This window comes from Oryctolagus cuniculus, chromosome 18 (genome assembly GCF_964237555.1).
Source record: "Oryctolagus cuniculus chromosome 18, mOryCun1.1, whole genome shotgun sequence".
Taxonomy (NCBI): domain Eukaryota; kingdom Metazoa; phylum Chordata; class Mammalia; order Lagomorpha; family Leporidae; genus Oryctolagus; species Oryctolagus cuniculus.
This window is the reverse complement of record NC_091449.1, coordinates 17,409,224-17,423,626: the sequence shown is the minus strand read 5'-3', so window position 1 is coordinate 17,423,626 and position 14,403 is coordinate 17,409,224. Positions and strand designations below refer to the sequence as shown.

The 14,403-nt window shown below is 46.7% G+C and overlaps 2 protein-coding genes across 2 annotated transcripts in view; both read right to left on the bottom strand.

Annotated features, from left to right (window-relative positions):
* The window catches only part of LOC138846458 (TBC1 domain family member 3D-like), a 137,463-nt gene that overhangs the window by 63,995 nt on the left and 59,065 nt on the right, over positions 1-14,403 (bottom strand). Inside the window, exons 2-3 of the mRNA XM_070062363.1 lie at positions 13,510-13,646; positions 10,016-10,134 (exon numbers count right to left, since the gene is read on the bottom strand). The gene's annotated coding sequence lies outside the window, so the exon portion shown is untranslated. The remainder of the gene's footprint in view (positions 1-10,015; positions 10,135-13,509; positions 13,647-14,403) is intronic.
* Positions 1-14,403, bottom strand: part of LOC138846456 (TBC1 domain family member 3D-like) — a 55,970-nt gene that overhangs the window by 4,355 nt on the left and 37,212 nt on the right. The window lies entirely within an intron of this gene.

Here is a 14,403-nt window from a genome sequence, read left to right as displayed (position 1 = left end):
CTAGTAGAAGAGAAATAATTAAAAGCAGAGAAGAAATTAACAGGATTGAATCCAAAAAAAAATTACAAAAAATCAGCCGAGTGAGAAGCTGGGTTTTTGAAAAAATAAACAAAATGGACACCCCATTGGCCCAACTAACTAAAAAAAAGACCCAAATCAATAAAATCAGAGATGAAAAAGGAAACATAACAACAGACACCACAAAAAAGAAATAAAAAGAATCATCAGAAATTACTACAAGGACTTGTATGCCAGCAAACAGGAAAATCTATCATAAATGGATAGATTCCTGGACACATGCAATCTACCAAAATTGAACCATGAAGACACAGAAAACCTAAATAGACCCATAACTGAAACAGAAATCGAAACAGTAATAAAGGCCCTCCCAACAAAGAAGAGCCCAGGACCAGATGGATTCACTGCTGAATTCTACCAGACATTTAAAGAAGAACTAATCCCATTTCTTCTCAAACTATTCAGAACAATTGAAAAAGAGGGAATCCTCCCAAATTCTTTCTATGAAGCCAGCATCACCTTAATCCCTAAGCCAGAGAAAGATGCAGCACTAAAAGAAAATTATAGACCAATATCCCTGATGAACATAGACGCAAAAATCCTCAATAAATTTCGCACCAATAGAATACAACAACACATCAGAAAAATCATCCACCCAGACCAAGTGGGATTTATCCCTGGTATGCAGGGATGGTTCAACATTCGCAAATCAACCAATGTGATTCACCACATTAACAGACTGCAAAAGAAAAACCATATGATTATCTCAATTGATGCAGAGAAAGCATTCGATAAAATTCAACACCCTTTCATGATGAAAACTCTAAGCAAATTGGGTATAGAAGGAACATTCCTCAATATAATCAAAGCAATTCATGAAAAGCCCATGGCCAGCATCCTATTGAATGGGGACAAGTTGGAAGCATTTCCACTGAGATCTGGCACCAGGCAGGGATGACCACTCTCACCACTGCTATTTAACATAGTTCTGGGAGTTTTAGCCAGAGCCATCAGACAAGAAAAAGAAATTAAAGGAATACAAATTGAGAAGGAAGAAGTCAAACTATCCCTCTTTGCAGACAATATGATTCTTTACTTAGGGGATCCAAAGAACTCTACTAAGAGACTATTGGAACTCATAGAGGAGTTTGGCAAAGTGGCAGGATATAAAATCAATGCACAAAAATCAACAGCCTTTGTATACACAAGCAATGCCATGGCTGAGAAAGAACTGCTAAGATCAATCCCATTCACAATAGCTACAAAAACAATCAAATACCTTGGAATAAACTTAACCAAGGACGTTAAAGATCTCTACGATGAGAATTACAAAGTCTTAAAGAAAGAAATAGAAGAGGATACCAAAAAATGGAACAATCTTCCATGCTCATGGATTGCGAGAATCAACATCATCAAAATGTCCATTCTCCCAAAAGCAATTTATAGATTCAATGCAATTCCAATCAGGATACCAAAGACATTCTTCTCAGATCTAGAAAAAATGATGCTGAAATTCATATGGAGGCAAAAGAGACCTCGAATAGCTAAAGCAATCTTGTACAACAAAAACAAAGCTGGAGGCATCACAACACCAGATTTCAGGACACACTACAGGGCAGTTGTAATCAAAACAGCATGGTACTGGTACAGAAACAGATGGATAGACCAATGGAACAGAATTGAAACACCAGAAATCAACCCAAACATCTACAGCCAACTTATATTTGATCAAGGATCTAAAACCAATTCCTGGAGCAAGGACAGTCTATTCACTAAATGGTGCTGGGAAAACTGGATTTCCATGTGCAGAAGCATGAAGCAAGACCCCTACCTTACACCTTACACAAAAATCCACTCAACATGGATTAAAGACCGAAATCTACGACCTGACACCATCAAGTTATTAGAGAACATTGGAGAAACCCTTCAAGATATTGGCACAAGCAAAGAGTTTCTGGGAAAGACCCGGGAGGCACAGGCAGTCAAAGCCAAAATCAACTACTGGGATTGCATCAAATTGAGAAGTTTCTGTACTGCAAAAGAAACAGTCAGGAGAGTGAAGAGACAACCGACAGAATGGGAAAAAATATTTGCAAACTATGCAACAGATAAAGGGTTAATAACCAGAATCTACAAAGAGATCAAGAAACTCCACAAAAACAAAACCAACAACCCACTTAAGAGATGGGCCAAGGACCTCAATAGACATTTTTCAAAAGAGGAAATCCAAATGGCCAACAGGCACATGAAAAAATGTTCAAGATCATTAGGACTCAGGGAAATGCAAATCAAAACCACAATGAGGTTTCACCTCACCCCGGTTAGAATGGCTCACATACAGAAATCTACCAACAACAGATGCTGGCGAGGATGTGGGGAAAAAGGGACACTAACCCACTGTTGGTGGGAATGCAAACTGGTCAAGCCACTATGGAAGTCAGTCTGGAGATTCCTCAGAAACCTGAAGATAACCCTACTGTTCGACCCAGCCATCCCACTCCTTGGAATTTACCCAAAGGAATTTAAATTGGCAAACACAAAAGCGGTCTGCACCCTAATGTTTATTGCAGCACAATTCACAATAGCCAAGACCTGGAACCAACCTAAATGCCCATCAACGGTAGACTGGATAAAGAAATTATGGGATATGTACTCTTTAGAATACTATACCGCAGTAAGAAACAATGAAATCCAGTCATTTGCAACAAAATGGAGGAATCTGGAACACATCATGCTGAGTGAAATAAGCCAGTCCCAAAGGGACAAATATCATATGTTCTCCCTGATCAGTGACAACTGACTGAGCACCAAAATGGAAACCTGTTGAAGTGAAATGGACACTATGAGAAATGGTGACTTGATCAGCATAGCCCCGACTGTTAACAACTTAATACATTATCCCCGTTAGTATTTTTTTAATCTGTTCTACTTAATATGACTGGTTTAATTCTGTAATTAATACACAGTTATTCTTAAGTGTTGAAATTTAACTGAAATGTGATCCCTGTTAAACATAAGAGTGGGAATAAGAGAGGGAAGAGATGTACAATTTGGGACATGCTCAAGCTGACTTGCCCCAAATGGTAGAGTTAGAAACATACCAGGGGACTCCAATTCAATCCCATCAAGGTGGCATGTACCAATGCCATCTCACCAGTCCAAGTGATCAATTTCAGTTCACAATTGATCATAATGAAAGGACTAAGAGTCAAAGGAAGCACATAAACAAGTCTAGTACCTGCTAATACTAACCAATAGAATAAATAAAGGGGAGAGTGATCCAACATGGGAAGCGAGATACACAGCAGACTCATAGAATGGCAGATGTCCTAAACAGCACTCTGGCCTCAGAATCAGCCCTAAAGGCATTCGGATCTGGCTGAAAAGCCCACGAGAGTATTTCAGGCATGGAAAGCCAAGATACTCTGGCAGAAAAAAAAAAAAAAAAAAAACTAAATGAAAGATCTCTGTGAGTGAGATCCCAGTGGAAAGAACAGGTCTTCAAAGAAGGAGGTACTTTTCTCTGAAGGGAGGAGAGAACCTCCACTTTGACTATGACCTTGTCTAAACAAGATAGGAGTTGGAGAACTCAAAAGGCTTCCATAGCCTTGGAAACTCATGACTGGAGCATAGGGAGATTACTGATGCCATAAACAGGAGTGTCAATTTGTAAAGTCAACAACAGGAGTCACTGTGCACTTACTCCTCATGTAGGATCTCTGTCCTTAATGTGCTGTACAGTGAGATTTAATGTTATAACGAGTACTCACACAGTATATTTCACTTTGTGTTTCTATGGGGGTGCAAACTGTTGAAATCTTTACTTAATGTATACTAAACTGATCTTCTGTAAAAAAAAAAGAGAAATTATCAATTCCCAACTTGACTCTCACTGGGATGAAACATGACAATAGGTCTGATCTGATTTCATCATCATTTAAAAAATCATCTATTATTTTTCACTTTATGTTTCTGTGTGGGAGCAAACTGTTGAAATCTTTACTTAATGTATGCTAAACTGATCTTCTGTACATAAAGAGGATCGAAAATGAATCTTGATGTGAATGGAAGGGGAGAGGGAGTGGGAAAGGGGAGGGTTCTGGGTGGGAGGGACGTTATGGGGGGAAGCCATTGTAATCCATAAGCTGTACTTTGGAAATTTATATTCATTAAATAAAAGTTAAAAAAATAAAATACTTTTTATTTTATTTTTTTTTGACAAGCAGAGTAGGACAGTGAGAGTGAGAGTGAGAGTGAGAGTGAGAGCGAGAGAGTGAGAGAGTGAGAGTGTGAGAGAGAGAGAGAGAGAGAGAGAAAGGTCTTCCTTTTTCCATTGGTTCACCCCCCAAGGGGCTGCCACGGGCGGCGCGTTGAAGCCGGCGCACTGTTCCAATCCGAAGCCAGGAGCCAGGTGCCTCCTCCTGGTCTCCCATGCAGGTGCGGGGCCAAGCACTCAGGCCATCCTCCACTGTACTCCCAGGCCACAGCAGAGAGCTGGTCTGGAAGAGGAGCAACTGGGACAGAATCCGGCGCCCTGACTGGGACTAGAACCCGGGGTGCCGCCACTGCAGGCAGAGGATTAGCCTAGTGAGCCACGGGGCTGGCCAATAAAATCTTTTTCAAAAATGATAAATAAAGGACTAGTGCTGTGGTTCAACGGGTTAGGGCCTAGGCCTGTGGTGCCAGCATCCCGCATCCCATGTGGGTGCTAGTTCGGATCTTGGCTGCTCCACTTCCAATCCAGCCCCATGCTATGACCTGGCAAGGCACTGGAGGATGGCCTGGGTCCTTGGGCCCCTGTGCCCATGTGGGAGGCCCAGGGAAGGTTCCTGGCTCCTGGCTTCAGGTCAACTCAGCTCTGGCCATTGCAGCTGGTTGGGCAGGGAAGCAGTAGATGAAAGACCTCTCTCTGTCTCTCCTTCTCTCTCTGACTTTCAAATAGATAAATAAATCTTTTTTAAAAAGATAATTAAAGTTTTAAAACTGTAGAAGGAATGATGGAAAAAGTGAACCTCACCGTAGCAAATTCAGAATGCCTGATAGGGCCTGGCGCTGTGGTGTTGCAGGTAAAGCTGCTGCCTGCAGTGCTGGCATGGCATACAGGTGCCAGTTCTAGTCCCAGCTGCCCCACTTCCGATCCAGCTCTCTGCTATGGCCTGGGAAAGCAGAAAATGGCCCAAGTCCCTGGGCTCCTGCACCTGTGTGTGAAACCCAGAGGAAGCTCCTGGCTCCTGGCTTTGGATCGGCGTAGCTCCAGCCGTCGCAGCCAGTTGGGGAGTGAACCAGTGGATGGCAGACCTCTCTCTCTCTCTGCCAGCACGCACAACCTCAGTCTGATCATGAGAACATCAGGCCAAGTCAAACTGAACGTTCCTCTGCAGCATAACTGACCAGGACTCTTCAGAAGCGTCCAGGCCATGAAGGAAGACTGAAGAACTGTCCCCGACTCTGGGAGACTAACCAGACAGGACACTGGAGGCAAGCTGGAGGCCTGGCTCAGACCCTGGACCAGAAAAAGGAAACCAGTGGGAACACTGCAACACTCCGGTGAGGGCCAAGGACACTTTAGTTAGTACACTATCTTGCTTTGTAAACCACACACAGGGCTCTTTCTGCATGACCAATCAAGCACACGATGCACACAACAGAGCATAGCTCTGGCCCTGCTCTGGGTGGGGATAAAGACCCCAGCTACTTCCTGTGACACACCCCTCTCCACACTGCTGCTTGCACCAACACAAACTCACATCCCAGGGCCCCAGTGAGGTGACCTGTGCTCACCTGTCTGCTGCAACATCAGTTACCTGTGACAAATCAAAACACAAGCTCCCTGGGGCAGCGATTCTGAGATCTCTGCGTCTCCACAGGCTGGCACAGAGAGGGATCAGTACATGTCGGCTAAGCCAACAGTGTAGGGGCAGCTGTGGGGAAGCGGCTGCTATGGTCCTCACTCTGCCCACTAGAGCACCCATTCGCCACCTCCCATTTGATCTCTATCAACTTAACCTTTCTACATCTCGCCTATGCTTTGGAAAGAAAATCATAGGACAAGGTATAGGCAGTAGAAAATCAGGAGAAACCAGTATTTAGAAGGAATAAAAATAAAATAAAAAGTCAAGATCAGAATAAAATATTTTACATTTCTCTTGTTTGGATCTATCACATATGCTACCACCATACTTCAAGAGTTATTTTAGTTTTTTAAATGTTTATTCATTTTTATTTATTTGAAAGGCAGAGCATCAGAGAGGGCAAGAGAGAGAGAGAAATCTTCTATCTACTGGTTCACTCTCCAAATGTCTCCAACAACTGGGCCTGGACCATGCCGAAACCAGGAGCCAGAAACTCCACTCAGGTCTCCCTCACAGGTGGCAGGTATTCAGGATTCCATCCACCATTTGCTGTCTCCTAGGGCATTAGCAGGAAGCTGTCCTGGAAGTGGGCAGCCAGGACTTACATCAGGTACTCCAGTATGGAACCAAAGGTGCCCCAAGCAGTGGCTTAATCGGCTGTATCACAAGATCCATTCCTTCCAAGAGTTGGTAAAAGATCAAATGGGGGGGGGGGCGTGCTGTTGTGCAGTGGGTTAAAGCCCCAGCCTGCAGTGCTGGCATCCCATATGGGCACTGGTTCGTGTCCTGGCTGCTCCTCTTCTGATCCAGTTCTATGCTATGGCCTGGGAAAGCAGTAGAGGATGGCCCAAGTCCTTGGGTCTCTGCACCCACGTGGAAGACCTGGAAGAAACTCTTGTCTCCTGGCTTTGGATCAGCTCAGCTCTGCCACTGCGGATTTTTGGTGAGTGAACCAATGGAAGGAATGGATTCGCTCTCTCGCTGACTCTACTTCTAACTCTTACCAAAAAAAAAAAAAAAAAAAGATCAAATGAGGAAGTATATAGAGAACATTTACCCCACAGCCTGGACATAATCAATGTTCAAAAGTAGTAGTTATTTTTATTTTTACTAAGGTAGTATCTACACTACATCTAGATAATTACAGGGGGCAGGTGTTACGGGGTACCAGGTGGAGCCACCATCTGTGAAGCCACCATCCCATTATGGGCACCGGTTCATTTCCAGGCTGCTCTACTTCCAATCCAGCTCCCTGTTGATGGCCTAGGAAAAGCAGCAGAACGTAGCCCAAGTGCTTGGGCCACTGCTACCAACATGGGAGACCCAGATGGAGCTCCCAGATTCCACCTGGCCCAGAACCAGCCATTGTGGCCATCTGGGGGTAAGCCAGTAGATAGAAGATATTTCTCTCTCTCTCTCTCTCTGTAACTCTGACTTTCAAATAAAAAACTTACAAGGATAAAGTACAATATAGCAGTTCTAAAACTATTCACATAAAAAATACTTAATGAGCTTTTCTTTTTTAACAAATATTAGATTTCTAATAAGATAAAGTCAAATAACTGAAGAGAAATATCAATCTAAAATAACAGGTAAATCAGTCTCTCTGCACACACACACAATAAACACTAAAGATACCCAACTTTGCAAGTGAAAAAATGCAAGTTAAAACAAGAGATCATGTTCACCAGGCAAACAAGCAGAAATTAAAAAGCCTAGTAACAGGGCCGGTGCTGTGGTGCAGCAGGTAAAGCCACTGCCTGCAGTGCTGGCATCACATATGTGTGTCAGTTCAAGTCCCGGCTGCTCCTCTTCCAATCCAGCTCTCTGCTATGGTCTGGGAAAGCAGTAGAAGATGGCCCAAGTCCTTGGGCCCCTGCACCCATGTGGGAAGACCTGGGGGAAGCTCCTGGCTCCTGGCTTCGGATCGGCACAGCTCTGGCCATTGCAGCCAACTGGGGAGTGAACCAGCGGGTGGAAGACCTCTTTCTCTCTGCCTCTCCTCTGTGTAACTCCTTCAAGTAGATAAATAAAATCTTTTTTTTTTTAAAAAAGACTATTAATGAGGTTGCATAGGAAAAGAAACCCCAATAATGATAGTATAAATTGCTATAATCTTTCTGGAAGGATATCTGACAAATCTGTCAAAAACTGTAATACACATTAAGAAAACTATTCTTAATAACATGTGAGTGCAAAGGCATCACCTGCCAAAGATGACAATGAAAACCCAGTAAGAAAAGTTCCTCTTGGGGCCGGCACCATGGCGTGGCTGGTTAAGCTGCTGCCTGCAACGCCAGCATCCCAAATGGGTGCCCGTTTAAGTCCTGGCTGCTCCACTTCCAATCCAGTTAATGCTCCTGGGAAAGCAGTGGAAGATGGACCAAATCCTTGGGCCCTGCCACCCGTTTGGGAAACTAGATGGAGGTCCAGGCTCCGGGCTTCAGCCTGGCTCAGTCTCAACCATCACAGCCATCTAAGGAGGAAACCAGCAAATGGAAGATCTCTCCCCCTTTCTTTTCAACTCTTCAAGAAAAATCCTTGGAAATTAAAAAAAAAAAACTTACTCTTAAGTCCTCCACCTACCCCAGGGGTATCCTGAGGGTGGAAAAGACCCCAGAGTCCTGGAAAGGGGGTCAGTAGGAAGGGGGTGAGAAGGACAGGAAACGGGTTGCCCCAGGGGTAGCTGGGGAGCACAAGCTGCTGCCCAAACCACACCTGGATGGCCTGCAGCTGGCTGCTCTGCGAGAGGAATAGCACAGGGGCTGCAGAGCAGGATGCCAGAGAGCAGCCGAGCAGGACACACGGACCCAAGCAGAGACAAGCTGGCTTACTGGAGCATACTACTCTGAGGCTGGTCCCAAGAGTGATGCACTCACCTCCCAAGGGAACTGTGGTGATGGGCATGGTGGGGCGTGGAGCACGAGGTCTCCAAAGGGGCCACAGAGCAGAGGTAACTTCCGAGTTCAGGGCGCACAGTGCACCAGTACCAGCTTATGCAAATAGAGACAGGACTGGGCTGCTCCCTATACAGCCTTTCTTCTGTTAACACCACAGTCTGGGAAGTGAGAGACAGAGGAGCTCCAGGTGAGAGTGGCTGCCCCACAGACTACAGAAACAGAAATCCAGCCCTCAGTAGTGCTCCTTAAAGAGCAGAGATCACAGGCACACCGTGCAGAATACAGCCTGGTGCAGGGGCCCACTCTAGGGAACCATCACACAGTAACCACACACCAGGAAGAAGGAGCCGTGACAGGGATGTAAGTTACGTGGATGTACCCACATTCTTATGGGAACACACAGCACAAAATGGCTTGAAAATCTAGCTGGCTGTCAAGAAGAAACTGGTTAAATCCAATAACCACATCAGTCATAGTCACCCATGAAAAAGACTCAAAGTGGTTAGGAGAGGGATATGGATTGGCAAAGAACCTCCACAGCTACTCCTAAGCTAATTCTGCAAACAAGACAGCCTGTTCTCTTCCTAAGAAAGTCCATGCCCAGAGAGGTGTCTAACCTCATGGACAGAGGGTAGGATCCAGGCTCAAGGGGGTGTAAGTGCAGACAGAGGGCGGATCCAGGCTCACAGGGGTGTGTAAGTGCACCGACAGAGGGCGGGATCCAGGCTCAAGGGGGTGTAAGTGCACTAACAGAGGGCAGGATCCAGGCGCACAGGGGTGTGTAAGTGCACTGACAGAGGGCGAGATCCAGGCGCACAGGGGTGTGTAAGTGCACTGACAGAGGGCAGGACCCACGATCACATGGGTATGTAAGTGCACCAATGGAGGGTGGGAAGGTCACAGCCCACAGAGGCCTCCAGGAGGAAAGACGTGGGACAGAGGCAGGCATGTGGTCAACTTTTTTTTAATGCTCCAGCAGTTTTATTTCAAGAAAGCTTTTCTTTAGAATTACTCTACTACTTTTTATAAGTTGTTTTTTTAAGTCAAAAGGCACAGAGCTCAGGCCCGGGAGGGGGTGCCTGAGAATTCTACTCACAGCCAGTTTGACCAGCACCAACTCAGAGGCTGCCTCCTGCAGAACCCAGACCTTCAAAACCTGCTCGCGGGTAACTGATGGCACATAAATGCAGACACGAACTGAAGGCGTTTACTCATGATTCCTGTGACTTCAGAACCTGTACTTACACAATCTCGGCGCTGTCTTCACAGAAGTCAATGTGCAATGTAACAGGCTTCATGCAGTACAACCGGAACTTTTTGCTCTGTAGGGAAGCTGCATAAATGATTCCACTGCAACTCGGATGCTGACAAATGAAGCAGAGAGAGTTCCATTATAAAACACACAACACAGAACAGACTCCTTTATAGCTCACCTAGGTCAGTAACATGCTTGCCGTAAAACAAAGTAAAGGACATCCCTTTCTGATTCTAACACAGCCTCCAACAGATGCTTGGAGACATCTGGCCAAGGGGACAAAACTGCTTCTTGGAGGGTGGAAAAAATCTTTCTGTAAAAGCAGAGAGATCCTACATAGTGATTCAGTGTATCTGTGGCATCAAAATTTCATGGCACAGGGGCAGGAATTCAGGGAGAGTGTATCTGGTGAGGCTCCTCAGGTTAAGACACACTGTGCAGCTGGCACTGTGGCGCAGGTGAAGGCGCCACCCACGGCGCCAGTGTCCATGCGAGTGCCAGCTTGGGCCCAGATCCACTGCCGATCCAGCTCCTTGCTAATGCGCCTGGGACATCAGTGAAGACAATTCAAGTACTTGGGTCCCTGTGCCCACATGGGAAACTCAGATAGAGTTCTGGGTTCCTGGTTTCGGCTTGGCTGTGGTGGGTATTTGCAGGAGTAAACCAAAGGATGAAAGATACACTTCTCTTTCTTTCTCTCCTTTTCTGTCACTCTGCCTTTCATACCACAAATCAGAAGGAAGGGAGGGAAGGAGGGAGGAAGGGAGGGAAGGAGGGAAAGAAGGAACAGAAATACTGCACAGGGGCAGGCATGTGGCCTACCTGCTGGGATGCTGCTTGGGATGCCCTGATCTCGTGTCAGAACACCTGGGCTCCAGTTCTTGTTCCACACCCAATCAGCCTCCTGCTGGTGCAGGCCCTGGGAGGCAGCAGGTGGCTGGGTCTCTGCCACCCACAGGAGAGACCACATTGAGTTTCCAGTTCCTGGCTCCAGCATGGCCTACCCAGGGCTGTTGTAGGTATTTTAGAAGTGAAACAAGAAGGCACGCACGTTCTCGTGCGCGCACGCTCTCTCGTCTCTCTGTCTCTGTCTCTCTCTCTCTCATCTCTCTGCCTTTCAAATACATAAAAAGTGAAAAATAAAAGGAAACACTGAATAACAATGAATAAGCCTGTGAAATAAATTCCACTTACTACGTGACCAGAATTACTCCAACAGTGCTGTCTATGAACAGATGTTTTAATAATTAGTATTTGCCAACTTTGCACAAAACAGCTGATGGACGGCGAGGTGACAAGTAAGGCAAGCAACAGACATGTCAACATATTTCCTCACCATCAAGCAGCTCTCTTCCCTGAAGCCCTACCCTTTGTCTTAGACAGGTTAGAGCTCTACTTAATCGTTTGATTTTCTTGCCAAAAATAAACTCAAAACACCAAATACAAAAGGAAAAGCTCCCCAGATGGCTAAACACAGTAAGTACTTTAAAAAAAAAAGATTTATTTATTTGAAAGAGTTGCACAGAGGGAGAGGGGGAGGGAGAGGGGGAGGGGGAGGGGGAGGAGGAGAGGGAGGGGGAGAGGGGGAGAGAGAGAGAGAGAGAGAGAAGGAGGGAGGAAGGGAGGGAGGGAGGGAGAGGTCTTCCATCCACAGGTTCACTCTCCAATTGGTCACACTGGCTGGAGCTGTGCGGATCTGCAGCCAGGAGCCAGGAACTTCTTCCAGGTCCTCCTGCACACGGGTGCAGGGGCCCAAGGACTCGGCTTTCCCAGGCCATAGCAGAGAGCTGGGTCAGAAGTGAAGCAGCCTGGGCTTTTTAACCGGCACCTATATGGGATGCCGGCACTGCAGTTGGTGACTGTACTGCTATGCCACAGCGCTGACCCCAAGTACTTTTATAACAATTATGGTCACAGAGGTGCAGAATCTCAAGCTGGGGAGGCACCTACTTTTCCCTTGAGTATCTGCAAATCCTCCATGTCTGATGAGCCCTTCTGCCACGAAACTCCTCTACGTGAGAGATACCTCTTACTGCACCGAAGGCTAGCTGGCTCTGCTCTTTTTGCACTGGAATAAGAGTCCTTGTGTTTGCCTATTAAATGGACATCCTTTTACTCTGGGACAAACCATGGGACAATTATCACTAAACACCAACAGTGACTTGTGCTGGCTTTTTCTTAACATTTATTTATTTGAGAGGTAAAGTTATAGACAGAGAGAGGGAAAGACAGAGAGGTTGGTCTTCCATTCTCTGGCTCACTCCCCAAATAGCTACAATGGCCAGAGCTGGGCCAATCCGAAGCCAGGGGCTTCTTTGGGTCTCCCACGTGGGTGCAAGGGCCCAAGCACTTGGGTCATCTTCTGCTGTTCTCCAAGGCCATGAGTAGGGAGCTGGATTCAAAGTGGAGCAGCTGGGATCTGAACGGGTGCCCATATAGGATGCTGGCACGGCAGGCAGAGACTTAACCTACTATACCACAGCACCAGCCTCGTGTGCTGGCATGTTCCCTCCCCCCTCCCCACCCAGAAACCATTTATTAAAACTTCATGCATTTTACCAATACAACTTTAGGAACACAGTGATGTGCTAATGTTTTCTAGTGAGCTGTGACATGCAGTCCCACAGTCAATGAAGGTTACTGTCAGGACGAGCCTGAACTGTCTCCGCACCCTACGTGATAGCCACACCTTTACTCTGTGACGCAGAACAACCAGGAATACGCACTTGAGTATATAATCTGCTCTCTGCAACCTGAGGGTGGCCATCAATTTCCTCCTCCATGGAGACACGGAGAGTTTCTCTCTACCTCCTGGTGGTGAGGCAAACCGCACTGAAGGACCCACCCCATCTCACGTGCAAACTAAGAGGACAGGCCAGAGAGCAGCTGGCACAGGGCACCCAGGAGACGAGAAGGGAACAGCCTGAACCTGCCCTGCCCCACCCTAGGCAGGCAAGTGGAGAAAGGCCACAGTCACTCTCTCTGTCCTCATTAGGACCATTTGCTCCTCTAGTCATGGATGCAGAATGGAAACCTGCAGTCTTCCTTCATCATTTATCTGAAAGTCAGAGACAGAGAGACAAACAAAGATGCCTGTCCACTGGTTGATTCATTTCTCAAATGCGGCAACAGCCAGGCTGACACCAGAAGTCCAGAACTCAGTCTCCCGTGTGGGTGGCAGGGGTCAACTTGAGCCCTCATGTGCTGCCTCCCGGGGGTGCACTGGCAGAAAACCAGAGTGGAGAGTGGAGCTGAGATTTAAGTGCAGGCACTCTGATGTGATGCACAGGCATCCAAGTCGTGACTTCATCACCGCGTCAAATGCCTGTCCCAAGTTTTCATTTCTTAAGGCACAAAAATGCTCAATGTCTTCTTTTCACAAAAGGTAATCCCCTTACTTTAAAAACTGACATTCTCCTTTAAAATTCATCATTATCTCCTTAAAGAGAGTAAGGCAAACAGACATAAAACCACACATACGTACTTTTTAGATTTTACTGGAATGTACCTGGCGAAGTCTACAAGGAAACACTCTGCCAGGTAATGGTCTGCTGAAGACATGACTGACTTAATGACGGCCCTGCACCAGCACCGTAGCTCCGGACAATACACCACACAGACCTGCAAAACAGAAGGCAGGCTTTATTACGTTCAGCAGTAAAACCTCTAGTCACGTGATGACAGCCCTAAAGGCTCCTCTCAACATCGTCTCAGCCTGTACCCAACTTACAGGAGATGACACAGGTGTAGGAGGCTGCCCAAACTGAGCACTGTCTCCCAGGAAAAGGCCCCCCAGGAAACAGGGATCAGCTGAAAGGAAAGTGCTAAACGGGAAGAATTCCAGCTCACCAATACAGAAGGAGTGGGAGAAATCACCATATTGACAACTAATGGGCTGGCGCCGCGGCTCACTAGGCTAATCCTCCGCCTTGCAGCACCAGCACACCGGGTTCTAGTCCCGGTCAGGGCGCCGGAGTCTGTCCCGATTGCCCCTCTTCCAGGCCAGCTCTCTGCTATGGCCCGGGAAGGCAGTGGAGGATGGCCCAAGTGCTTGGGCCCTGCACCCCATGGGAGACCAGGAGAAGCACCTGGCTCCTGGCTTCGGATCAGTGCGATGCGCCAGCCACAGCGCAGTGGGAGCAGCGGCCACTGGAGGGTGAACCAACGGCAAGGAAGACCTTTCTCTCTGTCTCTCTCTCTCACACTATCCACTCTGCCTGTCAAAAAATAAAAAAAAAAAAAGAAAAAGAAAAGAAAACAAATGAGGGGCCCATGCTTTGGCATAGTAAAACCACTACCTGCAGTGCGGGCATCCTATATTGGTGCCGGTTCGAGCCCTGGCTGCTCCACTTCCAATCCAGCTCTCTGCTATGGCCTG